Genomic DNA, 15,085 nt, shown 5'->3' with positions numbered 1-15,085 from the left:
AGAAACTGCACTAGAAATTTATGTGCTGAAACATGAAGGTTTCTGATCTCAAGGAGCATACAATCAAAAGTATGTGGTATTTGTGAACTGTATGGGATATAGCATTGTGATAGTTATTTTTCAGTAATTTAACTATATTTTGTTCTTGATTAATTACTCAGTAGACAGCCTAAGCTGATGCTAGGGGTACTGGTAAAGGAAGGCCTCTACAATAAAATGAGAGAAGTTCAGTTTTCCTGAACTTGATCACAATTTTTTGATCAGAAGATCTAGGAAGATGCTTTTTTCTTTGTTTAGTTTAGATTTATTTTTATTTTATATCTATCCCATATAGAAGCATGGGAGCAACATGTTTCTTCTTTTGTTTTACTATCGCTGTTTTTTAGCAATTTGATTGTGATATGCCTTGATGTGATTTTCTTTGTTTATTCTTTCTGCTGTTCTTTGAGCTTTATGGATTTGTAGACTTATGGTTTTGATCAAATTTGGAAAAAAATTTCTGCTACTATTTCTCTCCCTTCTCCTTCTGGGGCTCCAATCACATGTATGTAAGACTGCTTGGTAATGTTCCATAAGTCACTGAGGCTTGGGTGATTTTTTTCAAGTCTTTTTTTTCTCCTTGGCTTCAGTATGAATAGTTTCTTTTGCAGTGTCTTCAAGTTCGTTAGTCCTGTCTTTTCAAGGGTCTAATATGCTAAGTCTATCCAGGGGACTTTTAATTTCAGAGACTTTTTTGAGCTTTAGAAAACATAAAAAAGAATTAAATGGAATCTTATTTTTCTCTTCATTATGCTCATGTTTTCTTTTGTATTCTTGAGCACATGAAGTGTATTTTTAATATCCTTGTCTGTTTTAATATCCTTGTCTGCTGATTCTGTTAGCTCTGTCCATTGCTGCTTGAGTACATTATGTTGTGGAGTTTCTGAATTTTGTCATCTTCCTTTGAAGAGTATTGACCTTTGTTTTGGTTGGCAGCTAAGTAATTTGCGGATTAGGTTGATCCATTCCAGGGTTGTTATTAAACTTCATTAGGACAGGTCTAGTGTAGTTTTCTCTTCTTGGGTGGCTCAGTGGTAAAGAATCTGCCTACAATGCAGGAGACACAGGTTTAGTCCTTAGGTGGGGAAGATCCTCTGGAGAAGGAAATGGCAAACTGCTCCTGTATTCTTGCCAGGGAAATCCATGGACAGAGGAGCCTGGCAGGCTAGAGTTCATGGCTTCTCAAAGAGCTGGACTTGACGTAGCGACTGAGCACGCGCACAGTGTGGCTTCACTTAGGGCTGACTTAGCTCTTAGGAGGAGGCTCTGTATAGATTCCTGAAGGGCTTTCTCTGCATACCTCCCTCACTGTGCTCTGTCTTGCAAAACCCCTAATGCTCAGCAACTTGAACTCCAGTCTCTGTCTCTTTGGTCCTTCCAGACTGCTGTGCTCCACTTAGATTCTTCCTCCTCTCTGCAGGAAGGAGAGCAATTAGAGGACTTACCTCACCTGATTTCACAGGAATCCCAATTCTGCTCTGCCTGTTGTCTCAATGTCTGAAAGCAGTTGTTTCCTATATTTTGCCCAGCCTTACGGTTACTCATGGTAGGAAGGTGAGTTCCATACTAGATATTCATTCACAGAAGGCAGCAGAAGTCACCCATCTTTAGTGGGTATTCTCTAAAGGTCTTACCCCTGTCCAGCCTGGTTTGTAGTCTCTTTTTGACACTGATGGAGATTTGGCTTTGGTAGGTAGTCCTGGGGAAACTCATAATAAAATCTTAAACCATGAGAGAAGAGCTGTTACATAACCTCCTGGAGGGTTGTATCAGTTTTTTTTCAGGATTTGGTTTGAAGATTTCTGAGTGTTTTTAATACAAACTTCATTTTTTTTTTTTTTTTTTAATAAGGTGTATATTTTGATACAAAATGCAACTTCTTCTGTGTTATTTAAGAGGAAACATAAGCATCACTTTTTGAAAGATTCATGCTCTAAAGCAGAGATTGGCAGAGTTTTTCCATCAGGGGTCAGATAACAAATATCTTAAACTCTGTGGGCCATGTGGTCTCTGCTGCAGCTACTCCATTGCAGGTCTGACAGTTATTATGAAAATAGTTTTGATCCTGTGGACCTTGTGGAAGGGTCTCGGGGACCACACCCTGAGAACAGCTGGTTATGAACCTGAACTGGAGTGCCTATGAGCAGGATTTAGGTGACGGGAGAAGCTCTATACAGAGAGGAGGCCTAGAATGACCCCCACTGGAGTAATTGAGCAAACGCTTGTTGGAGAGCAGTCTTCGTGTGGCACCAGACTGAGGTGCCGTCTCCAAGGACCCAGAGAGTAGAAAAACACCCGTCATTTAAGTAAATTTGATGCTAACTCAGTCTGATGGCAACCCACTCCAGTGTTCTTGCCTGGAGAATCCCAGGGACGGGGGAGCCTGGTGGGCTGCCGTCTATGGGGTCACACAGAGTCGGACAAGACTGAAGTGACTTAGCAGTTAGCAGCAGTCTGCAACAGTAGATGAAAGACTTTAAGAGACAGAGCCAAAATTGCCCCTTAAATGGAGGACTTAAAATCAGTCTGATATGGGCTTTAGTCCCAGTTACAGCCTTCGTTCTGTAACTTGCTCAAAGATAGGTAATTTTCTTTGGATTTTGAACTTATAATTTTTTATCTGCGAAATATCTGATTCTTGCTGAATATGTGAGGAACACTTGGACGAAAAGAATAAAAAGATGCATATTTAAATTGCCTAAGGGTTCAGTAGATGAGAAAATTTTGATGGAGAGCTTTTGTATTTTACTGCTCTATACTGCTTTCTTTCTATGCCTTACTGAAAGAAGCAGAGCAGAAAGACTTCAGTTATTGAGGTCAAGCAGGGACTGGATGTCTGTTGAACTATGCCAAGGTACAGCGGTGATGGTGATGGCCGTCCTGCTCCAAAGGTAAGAGCTGGGTGTGGTACACGCAGCAAACGTGTGCAGGTCTGTGCTGTTTCTACAGGTGCTGTCTCACTTGGTCCGACCTGTGATCCTGCCAAGTAAGGACTATTGTTAATCCCCGCTGTGAACCACTGAGGCTTAGTGAAGCTGAGTACCTTCCTAAGGTCACACAGTTACTCGGCAGTGGGAGTTGAGATTTGCGCATAAGCGATTTGACTGCAGAGTTTCTGCCCTTAACCGTTACACTTTATTGAAAATTGATTTTGTCCTTCAAGTGGCATTTGCAGTAGTTGGATAATATTGAAGTAACATTTAGTGATATTTAGCTCAGAAAGTTTCGGTTATTTTGTTGAGATTGACAGTATCTGATTTTCCTTTCTTCTCCCTCTCCCTTTTCTTCTTCTTTTCCTTTTCCCTTTGAAATTCCAAAGTGAGGTTGCAAGGCTTTTTCTGAAACAGCCCATCAGCTTTTGTCCTTTTCTGCAGGTGGAGTTTTCAACTACTTCCCTTGGACATTTGTGCGTTTCCTGGGCTTTAGCGTCTTCTGTTTACAAAGGCAGAGTTGAGTCTGGTTGTGGAAGGAAGAAGCTGGGATCTTTTGGGGTCATTGTGCTGACCCTGGCTGTCTATTTCTAGACTCATCATGGCAGGAAAGTCAGTTCCTTTTTGGGTAACTGATGGTGGGCAGGTTTCCTCCCCTGCAGCGAGTACATCTTGGCTGATAGAAGCAATACGGTGAATTGACTGAATGATAATCAGTTTTCTCTCTTGTATCCAGAATTTGTATTCCAGCTAAGAATCATCACCTTTTAAACCTGATTCCTTTTCTTTTTCACACCTTACTCCATCCAGGCAAGAAACAGAGTTTTCACTTTGTGACAGTTACTTGAGAGTTAATGATGAATAAAGAACAGCTGCTGCTGCTGCTGCTGCTAAGTCGCTTCAGTCGTGTCCAACTCTGTGCGACCCCATAGATGGCAGCCCGCCAGGCTCCCCCGTCCCTGAGATTCTCCAGGCAAGAACACTGGAGTGGGTTGCTATTTCCTTCTCCAGTGCATGAAAGTGGAAAGGGAAGTGAAGCCACTCAGTTGTGTCTGACTCCTAGTGACCCCGTGGACTGCAGCCTACCAGGCTCCTCCACCCATGGGATTCTCCAGGCAAGAGTACTGGAGTGGGGTGCCATTGCCTTCTCCATAAAGAACAGCGGTCAGAGTTAAAAACTTGCGTGGTCTTGGAAGTTTGTGCTCTTGATGAATAACTGAAGTTTTACAAACATTAAGCATTTCGTTGAGTGCATACTTCTTAATTTGAATGCTTTTGGGGGTAGTATTCTAGTTTCTTCCTGAAATAAGGCATTCCTAAATCTAAACATTTGATGAGTAGAAAGAAAAAGAAAGTTATGAGCACCCATAACCCTCTCACTCATCATCTAATTTTGTGAAAAAGGAGTGATTATTTTACTTAAATCCTTTATGTTAAGTTTATTTTCAGAATTACTTAATGGTTTGAGAAGCCAGCACATACTGACGTCACATTCTCAAGACTTATTTTCTTAGGCAGATCTGGATTTTCATTGTATTGTAATAAATTTCTCTGTCTTAAGAACTGCTTCTTACGGCCAGGACTCTAGTTACGGGGAAGGTTTCTTTTGGGCCTCACTCTTATACTGTATTCCATAATTATATTATTGAGTAGAAGCAGTAATTAGAAGGAAGTAATGATAGTGGGGTGGTGGCCAAAAGACAATAAAAATAACAGTAACCGTAAGAAGCCAATGTTTGTGTGTCTTATATCGCTTTTGTAACTGGAGCCAATTATAAAAGCAAGAGATTATTATAACTTAAATAAATGAAGACTATTGAGAGTTACGGTATCTGTAGTGTTAAAAGTATAAAAGCGTGGCCTACAGAATATGAAAAATCCAGGTCTCTAGAAGAGCTCAGTCACTTTGCCTGTGTCTTCGTAGTTCCCAGGTGTAGGGAAAACTGCACTGTTTCTCCTCTGCCACTCACGACACTTCTAGCTGTCGAATGTCTGGGTGTTTCCCCCACTCTAAGCAGTTCTCCAAATCTCTGTGGCCACCAGCTGGGTGTCCTGCTGTTCAGTTCGGTTCTGACACTATACCTGGAGTTAGTGTCAGATCTCACAAGCTATGGACTCAGTCCTGTAAGTCTGCCCTTTGGGTTCTATTGATAGAATTAGCTGGAGCAGCTCACAGAACTCAGGAAAGCAGTTACATCCTTGATTGCTGATTTATTATAAAAGGGTACATCTCAGGAACAGCCAGGTGGAAGAGATGCCAAGGGCAAGGTGAGAGGGAAAGGGCACAGACCTCCTGTGCCCTCCCCAAGCCCACCACCTGCCCAGCACCTCTGTGTGTTTACCAACCCAGAACTCTCTGAGCCCCACCCTTTTGGGTTTTTATGGAGGCTTCATTACATACCCAACAAAGGCCTGTAGAGTCAAAGGCTATGGTTTTTCCAGTAGCGTTTTTCATGTATGGGTGTGAGAGTTGGACCATAAAGAAGGCTGAGCACTGAAGAACTGATGCTTTTGAACTGTGGTGCTGGAGAAGACTCTTGAGAGTCCCTTGGACTGCGAGGAGATCAAACCAGCCAATGCTAAAGGAAATCAACCCTGGATATTCATTGGAACGACTGAAGCTGAAGCATCAAGACTTTGGTCAACAGATGCGAAGAACCGACTCATTGAAAAAGATCCTGATGCTGGGAAAGATCGAAGGTAAAAGAAAAAGAGCACAGCAGAGGATGAGATGGTTAGATAGTATCACTGACTCAGTGGACATGAACCTGAGCAAACTCAGGGGGAAGCATACTTCTATCACTGGTGTAGTCACTTTATTTGTTATCTGTCTGTCCTGTATGTAAGCCTTTTCCTCAGCTGTTAAAGTTCCCTGTACTGTTGACTGGTGTCCTGGAGATACATATGAGATACTATTAAATGTATCACCACTGTTATTGTATTGTTTAGTCTTGATCTGGGAACATGCCTCACCTCCTGATGTAAGAGTTGTAGCGGGTGAAGAAAAGCGAGCTGGGAGAGCTGACTGTGGGCCGATACTATTAAATGTGCATGCAGTGAAAATCCCACATGGTGCAGTGGTAAAGAACCTGGCCTGCCAATGGAGGAGACGCTGGTTCGATCCCTGGGTCTGGAAGATCTCCTGGAGAAGGAAACGACAACCCTCTCTAGTATTCTTGCCTGGGAAGTCCCATAGACAGAGGAGCCTGGCAGGCTACAGTCTATAGGGATGTAAAGAGTTGGACACGACTGAGAAGGCACACAGACAGGCAGGGTGGTGAAAATCACTGAACGGGGTAGTCTTATCCTCACTCTATAGACGGGGAAATGAGGCTCACTGAGTTGAAATAACTTAGCACAGGGCACACACCTAAGTGACAGCTAGGGGATTTGAACTTAAAACCAATTTGGCCTGATTTCAGCCCCTTGACCTAGATTTTCTGGTGCCACTTTCTCTTTCTGATGACCCTCAGTGGATGGCAGTAATTCTTACCAGCTGTTAGTGATGTCAGAGGCATTTTGGGGGTATATTTTCTCTATCTCTTATTGCAGTTCCTTTATATTATATGCCATTGATATTAATGTCTGTTATGTTACCTGTCATATTTGAGGCTTGGTTTTGTATGGTTAGCCTTTAAAGAGGTTTTTTCTTTTAAGTGATAGGTTTGTCATCTAAGCCATGGAGTAAAGGATGGTATATATACTTAATTGTGACTCTGTGGACCAGTAGTCATATTGGCATGTATCTCTTGATCCAGTTTTTTAATTTCAAGCATATAACTTTTAAATTATAAATAAACAGATACTTATTAAAAATTAGTCCCCCCCCCCCCCCCCCCGCCCCGCCAAGAAGAGCATAATAGCAAGCTGAATTTAAGGGAATGTAAACAACTAGATGCATTGTGGAACTCCTCTTAATGAATCCCAGTTGTCTTAAGTTATTTAAAGTAACCAAGTTCTCCTCTAAGACCTACATAGAAAATAAACAGTTCAGCAAGGCTTCATCAGACCTGCTTTTCTCTTGATTACTTTATTAGGAGCAGATATAAACAGTGGGCCTTTTTTGCAATGTCTGCTATCATTAGGGGGTGTTATCATCAGTGTGCTCTCCGTCACTCAGTCATGTCCGACTCTTTACAACCCCACAGACTGTAGCAGCCCAGGCTCCTCTGTTCATGGAATTTTCCGGGCAGTAATACTGGAGCAGGTTGCCATTCCCTTCTCCAAGGGATCTTCCCAACCCAGAGATGGAATCCGTGTCTCGTGCATCTCCTGCATTGGCAGGTGGGTTCTTTACCACTGTGCCACTTGGGAAGCTCTTTGGTGACTCTTTATTTAAAAATCACCAGTGTTCTACCACCTTGGCTTTTCATGTGTTCCCCTTTTTCAGGTGGGCCCCCTTGAGAGGCCATAACCTGATATCCTGATAACAATTAATGCTTTTTCTTAAGGTGGCTCATGTGGTGAAGAACCTGTCTGCAATACAGGAGATCTGGGTTTGATCCCTGGATTGGGAAGATCCCCTGGAGGAGGGAATTGCAACTGAATTCCATGGACTAAGGAGCCTGGTGGGCTACAGTCCATGAGATTGCAAAGAGCCTGAGCAACTAACACTTTCACTTTCTTGGGCTTGGCTTCCTTGGTAGCTCATCTGGTAAAGAATCCACCTGAAATGCAGGAGACCTCGATTTGATTCATGGGTCGGGAAAATATGATGGAGGAGGAATAGGTTACCCTCTCCGGTATTCTTGGTGGCTCAGCCGGTAAAGAATCCACCCGCAGTGTGGGAGATATTGGTTCGATCTCTGGGTTTGGGAAGATTCCCTTGAAAAGGGAACAGCTGCTACCATTCCAGGATTCTGGCCTGGAGAATTCCATGTACTATATAGTCCATAGGGTCGCAAAGAGTCGGACACGACTGAGCAACTTTCACTTTCATTGTATTTTTGTTTTGTTTTGTGTTTGGCCTTTCCTTTGAACTGGATTTCCTTGGGGCACAGACCTCAGGGTGCACTTGGGATATTTTCAGAGCCTGGGACTTTCAAATGTTGGATGTATATTAATGTGTTAGTAAATGGCTTTTAACACAGTTCCTTAAATACAGATATTTGGATTCAAAATGCAGAAAACTAAATTGCTTTCCAAAATTAGAAATTGAGCACTTTTGTTCATTGTTGAACCTAATTTTTTAAGACTTTGCAGTTAATTTTTGTGTCGGTACTGATTAATCCAGTAGTGCTCAAACATGAGAGGAATTAACTTAGAGGGCTTGTTAAAACAGATTCCTGGGCCCTAGTTCTAAAGTTTCAATAGGTCTGGGTCAAGCTGATGTTGCTCATCCGTGGGCCAAGAACCCTGGTCTAATCACTGTTTCCCCTTTGGCGGGAAGCATACACCACTAGGTGGCACCAGAACACTTGTTAATCAGTAGCTGTTGCGCCCTTACTGTGTGCGTTAACTGCAGGTTCAAGATTGTTTAAAAGGTATAATCGCTAAGTTACTGAAATTTCATAACTTGGAACCTGAGTTATTCTGTATATCTAAGGATACAAAAAATGTGTTGATTCTATCAGAACAACAGAAAGGTAGGGCTATTAAGGTTAAGGTCACCTCTTCCAGGAAGGAATGAGGACTAAATACCTGTCCTTTCCACTGGCTTTATTTCTATCTATCCAGGTTACTCAGTTCATTTACCAGAGATAGATGCTGGCCCTGTCACAAAATAGAAATGTACATCTCATATTTATTACTTACCATTCTACCTTAGTGAATCTTGTTGTTGTCGATAACATTTAAAAACCACTTTTAAAAGATTTATATGTACTGTTCACACAAATATGAACAGTAGGTATAACTCTATCGGTGGGCCAGCTGTGGTGGGGACAGTTTGGGGACGTTAGAAAGTGTGAAGTGTGTTTTCCTTTCCTGCTGCCTTCCTTAGTCAGAAAGCTGGGCTGTTTCCTTTTTAAGGCCCACAGAGAGGAAAGTCTGGGCTGTCGTTGGCCTCACCTCACCTCGTGTTACTCTGCACTCTCACTCCATAAATTTCCAGCCATTCCAACACCTCCAGATTCTCTTTCTTCCCCTGACTCTAACAACCTGAGAGTTGGCATGGTTTCTGCACATGATGGAATGTGTGGAAATGATTGCTTGTTGTGCTCTCCTGTTTGCTAAGCTCTCCCATCCACATTGGGATGTTACTTTTTGAAATAGTGAATGAGTCATATTTTAGTTTTTAAAACAGAGTTTGTATAGTACCTCAATACTGCCTGGGTTTTTCTAGACGCTGGAGAACAATCTTTGTGTTGATTCTACTTTTTAAAAAATCTTTGAAGCAAAGACCTAACGGGTATGAAAATGACTACCACAGAAAAAACCGAAATGGAGTCACTTGATCAGATTTTAAAATTAGATTGGCACTTTATCATGTATCTTTGATCACTGAAAAGAATTAAGACTATTTTAATTTTAGGAAAAGGAGACAGTTCATAGCAGAAGTAGAACAGACTTTAGAATCATTTTTGAAATATCAGGTCCTTTTTAAAGGACATAAAAGTTTGTCTCTCAGTAAGCAGAAAGGAGGTTTTATTAGATTGGTGATTAAAAGATGAAACCAATTTGATTATTCTACAGAAAATATTTATTATCCAGATCCATTTCTCCCTGTTTCTCTACACCTGAAATTACGTATGTGTGTGCTACATAAATGTAAAGTATTATTTATATGTAGCAGCACTGTCCAGTAAAAATATGTGAGCCACATGTTTAATTAAAAATTTTCTAGTATCCTCATTACAAGAAGTAAGAAAAAAGAGGAGGCAATAATTTAGTAATATTTTATTTAATCTAATCTTGTCTAAAATATTATCTCAACATATAATCAATATGACAATTGAGTTATTTTTGTACCCACATTCTTTTCTTAGTCTGGACTAGCAATGTTTCAGATGCTTAATAGTTCCATGTTAGAAATGGCAGTTGTAATAGCAGCAAGTACAGAGGGCATTTTAGTTTCCACTGACTCTCAGAGGAGGGCAGAAAATTTTAATGGTAGTTAAATCAGTTAGTTTTGAGATTTTTTAAAGTGGTTTTGGTGAATATTCACGTTAAACCAGTTGGTAAAATAGGATAATATATTATCTGTTGATTTTTTTTTTTCTTTCTTTCTCGTTTTTTTTTTAATTCTTACCAGTCCTCTACCACTGGTGAGATTGGTATTTTAGGTTTTTCCCAAAATTGTTTAACTAGCTTAAAATCACTTACTTCTGCAGATCCTATTAATATTTGTTTGTTTGAAATGTCACATGCTGATTTGACTCCACACCTACAATATTTTCATATTTGTAGTTGATGTGTTAAATTAGTTTCTTGCTGGTGTTGAGCAAGCTCGAGAGGCTAAGCCTCTTAACTTCAGCAGCCAGAATATTCTGGTTGCTGTAAACCATTAGGCCTGTCAGCAATTGACCTTGGAAATGCTAATTTGCTTCTCCCTGGGTGCTGCTCCAGGCACTGGCTTTCTCTCTGTGGGTGGGAGTTATGAACCCAATTTGGAGAAGAACTGGAGGCCCTTGGGGCAAGTTCCAAACAGATGTGCTTCTTGCTTCACTTTTGCATGTGACCAGCTCGCAAGAGGCATTCCTTGCATGAATTTCTCTAAAGGCATTTTTGAGTTGGCACTTAAGCCTAGACTGAAGTTGAGAGGCTTCATTACCATGTGGATCTGCTCTTCCCCTGATTCTAGCAGCATCTGGGCCATAGTGAGATTGATTAAAAAATGATCTCACTGCTGTTTCATTATTGCTCTTGATGGGATTTTACTTAGGATAACTAACCTAGCTTTCTTTTAACCCCCTCCCAGTTAATTGCCCTATTTTTTATGGCTAAATAGTATTCCACTCTTTGGGTATACATTTTCTATGTGCACTGATAGACATCACATTGTGGTTATTAATAAATTGTTATTTGTATATTATTAAGAAATGCTGTTTTGCACATTTGATTTGCATTTCCCTGATGAGCAGTGATACGAAACTTCTTTTCATGTTCTTTCTGGACATTTGTGCATCTTCTTTGGAGAACTGTCTACTCACATCCATTGCCCATTTTTGTATTGAGTTATTTGTTTCTGAGTTATAAGAATTCTTTATGTTTTCTAGGTATCAGTCCATTATCAAATAAATGATGTGTAATTTTTTTCCCATTCTGCACGTTTTTTTACTTTCTTGATAGTAGTCTTTGAAGCATAAAAGTTTATTTGATGAAGTGCAATTATCTGTTTTTTCTTTTGTTGCCTGTGGTTTTGGTGTCATACCTAAGAATTCATTGCCAAATTGAAGGTCTTGCAAATTTATACCTAGTTTTTCCCCAGGAGTTTTATAGCTCTAGCTACTCTATTAAATTCTGAATGAATTTTGTATGTGGTTTGAGTTAGTGGTCCAGTTTCATTCTTTCGCATGTAACTGTCCAGTTGTTACAGCACCATTCCTTCTCCAATGAATAGTCTTCGTTCCTCTGTTGAAATTCAGTTGACCATTGGCATACATGATTATTTTTGGTCTCTCAATTAATTCTGTTCCATTGATAGAATTCTGTAGTCCTGTCCTTGTACCTGTACTGCAGCGTCTTGTAGCTTTGTAGTAAGAGTTGAAGTTGGAAAGTATAGTCCTCCAACTTTGCTCTTCTTCTTCAAAATTGTTTTGGGTCTTTGGGGTCTCTTGTAATTCCAGTTGAATTTAAGGATCAGTCTATCAGTTTCTACAAAGAAGACAGCTGGGATTCTGATGGGATTGCATTTATTTAGATCTTATTTAATTTCTGTCAACAGTGTTCTCAGAGTATTAGTCTTACACTTCTTTTGTTAATTTATTCTAAAGCGTCTTATTCTTTTTGGTGCTATTGTAAATGGAATTATTTTCTTAATTTCATTTTCAAATTGTTCATTGCAAATTATGAAAATACAATTTATTTTTATTTGTTGATCTTGTATCCCGCAACCTTGCTGAACTCACTTATTAGTCTATATATATATATATATGTATATTGTGTGTATATGTGTGTATTTTTAATGGATGTGGTAGGATTTTCTTTATGCAAGATCATTCATGTCATCTGTGAATAGAGATAGTTTTATGTCTTCCTTTCCAGTCCTTGTATTTCTTTTTCTTGCTCGATGTTAGAACCTGTGGTAAATGCAGTGTTGAATAGAAGTGGCAGGAACAGTCATCCTTGTTGTTTAGGCAACCCCATGGACTCTAGCTTCTCAGGCTCCTCTCTCTGTCCCTGGAATTTTCCAGGCAAGAATACTAGAGTGGGTTGCTATTTCCTTCTCCAGGGGATCTTCCTGACCCAGGGCTTGAACCCGCATCTCCTGTATTGGTATGTGGATGCTTTACGACTGAGCCATTTGGGAAGCACAACAGGCATCCTTATTGTGTTCCTTATCTTAGGACAGAAACATTCAGTCTTTCATCATTAAATGTGATGTTCTCTGCAGAGCTCCCTTCCTCTTGCAGTGTCCTCCAGCACTACCCCCGTTGAGAAAGTTTAACATTCTGCTCACTGTAAGGAGAAATGCTTAAAGCCATTTCATTCATTACCACAGAGCATGTATAAAAAGATAAGCTTTGAGCTGGGAGAGGCAATAAATTGATTAACTGGCACAGCACATAAACAAGTAGAATAAAACTTTAAAAGCGCTGTGAGAGTACACTATGTATAGTAAACAGTGGGGGCATTGTGGGGTTAGTACATTCTAGCTGAGGGCCTTGAGGAGGAATTTCATGTAGAAGATGCTGACCAAAAGATGAACAGTGGCTTCTGTAGAGTGGGAGAGGGTATCTCTGAGGAAAGCGAAGGTGAGAGGTGGTCCAAAGAGTTTGGTGTCAAGGTCTGTGGAGGGTCTGGGGTTTTACCTTAAGTGGATGCTATCCAGTTAGCCTGCACGAGTGGATGGATGCTGGCAGAGGGCAGGAGACTCCTGAGTCTGAGACAAAGGCCTTTCCCGTGGTACATCAAGCCTTGTGATTCTGCCTACCTCCTGTAGGTTCACTCCCAATCTGAGTCCTTTCAGGGTTGATAGGGAAGAGCTCCAGGGAGATACTGCAGTGGGCTTGTGTTGGAGTTGAGGAACCTTAAGCTTGGGGAACTCAGATGTTTTGAATAGGCAGTAAGCCTGCCTGACTTTTGCTCTGGAGTGAGACTCTTGCTCTGTCTTAGTCTTCCAAAGCTTTGTTCATTATACAAACATCCTTGAGAGATAGTCTGGGACAAAAGGGCAGATCATGCTTCCGCACATTGTGCAGAGCTGTGTGAGGCATAAGAAGAATTGCTTCCCGACACCTGACAGATCCAGGGAGGTGGGAGTAGTCCACCTTGAAGGCTAGCTGCAGTTTGGCGCTTCTCAGATTTTTAGCACCATGTGTTAGAGCTTCAGTACCGTTACATCAAGATGACCTGGCACATTTCATCCTGCAGTAGTAAGGCCTCGGTTACTGGCACTTTCCTTCCTTCTTTTCCTTTTTGCCCGATAGGGCAGCAAAATACTTTGGTTGGCTAGGTAGAATAATTTAGAACTTTTAAGAACCAGGTCTGAAAGTTAATAGCATGGAAACTTGAGGTTTTGGCTTCTTCATCTGTAAAATAGGGGATAATATTGTCCTCATATCTAATGAGTATTTGATTGTGGGCCCACAAACAGCTCCTTTATTCCTACCTTATTTAGGGTTGATGTGAGAATTGAATAACATGTATAAAATGCCCTTCACAATACTTGGCACAAAGCACTCACATTTTATTGGTCAGTTACCTTTTTTCCCAAATTTTTGAACACATCCTCTCATTTATTTGTTTGGTTGTTTTACTGTCAGTTATAGTTTTTATTCAGTCTCCAAATTGTCCACAGAGCTGTTTTCATTAGATTTTTTTTTTTAATTGAAAAATCGTTGTTAGTTTCAGGTCAATTACTTTTTGACCACTGGAGGTAAAAAAAAAAAAACAGTTAATAGTTATTTGGGCCCTTTGCAGAGGGGAATGATCCTTTGGAGCTCTTGGTTGAGAATTAGTATTGTATAAAGTAAATACTGTACAAATTTAATATTGTACAAATAGCCCTGAGTTAAAATGCAAGTTCTGTTATCTACTATCTGTGTTTCTTTAAACCAGTTACTTCAGTTCTTTGAGCTCCTTTTTCTTTGTGGGTAAAATATGGCCAATATCTCCTTTTCACAGTTGTTCCTAGTTTGAAACAGTTTATGCACTTTGTCATGCTGGATGTACTTTTCACCTTGGCTTGTCAGCCTGTAAACACTTACCTTGATAATAAAGAGAATTAGTGGATAAATAACTGTAAAGTATATACCTTCCCATTGGAATGGAGAATTACACAGAAAATGTGTTGTGATGGCCAAGTGTATGTGGGGGAAACGGATGGAGGTGAGCATTATCTTCTCAGTAGGAACAAAATGACATCTATGATGGTTTCTGAAGCAGAAGCGTGTTCTAGTTTCAGAAAAATTAGTATGGGATTTAATTTCAAGCACAGAGGATCAGGGTGCCTTTGGGACAGACTAAAATAGATATTTAAACTGGTTGCAAAAAAGGATTATGTGGTATGTTACACAGAAGATGCACTTCTTGTTAGTCTACTCACTTACAATGGAGCCTTCCAGAGTCCTTGGATTATTTTGGAATTTGTTGAATTTCAAAGAATTTCCCTGTATCTGCCTTATTTTTCCAAGGTGTACTATGCACTTGTGTTTAGATAGTTAATAATTGGGAAGGAAAATACCAATAATAGTTTAGTAATGAACCCTACTAAATTCATATATCAAATCCCTAATAATACCTAGAAGCCTTCTCATAGATCCAGGTGAACTTAGAGATTATCATGCGAGTCCAAGAGTTGTTTCAGATGATTGACTGTGAAACAGTTTCTCTTCTTTATTCTTTTCCCTTTTGATTAACTAATGGCATGTTACTGTAATTTCCCATTCATCCAGTTATTTAATGATATTAATATTTGCATTTTCACTCCAGTGATCTTGTTTTTGCTTCTCATCCTTACTGTTCTCACCAGTTGGGGAACTTCGCAAAACATAAGCAAAATCCTTCACATTTTA

General features: G+C 40.2%; 1 protein-coding gene across 5 annotated transcripts in view; it reads left to right on the top strand.

Moving 5' to 3' along the window:
* NSMCE2 (NSE2 (MMS21) homolog, SMC5-SMC6 complex SUMO ligase) overlaps nt 1-15,085 on the top strand; it is a 237,702-nt gene that overhangs the window by 7,400 nt on the left and 215,217 nt on the right. The gene's annotated exons all lie outside the window — the stretch shown is intronic.

This window comes from Bos indicus, chromosome 14 (genome assembly GCF_029378745.1).
Source record: "Bos indicus isolate NIAB-ARS_2022 breed Sahiwal x Tharparkar chromosome 14, NIAB-ARS_B.indTharparkar_mat_pri_1.0, whole genome shotgun sequence".
Classification (NCBI taxonomy): Eukaryota; Metazoa; Chordata; class Mammalia; order Artiodactyla; family Bovidae; genus Bos; species Bos indicus.
The sequence above is the reverse complement of the archived record's forward strand: the minus strand, read 5'-3'. Positions and strand labels throughout refer to the sequence as shown.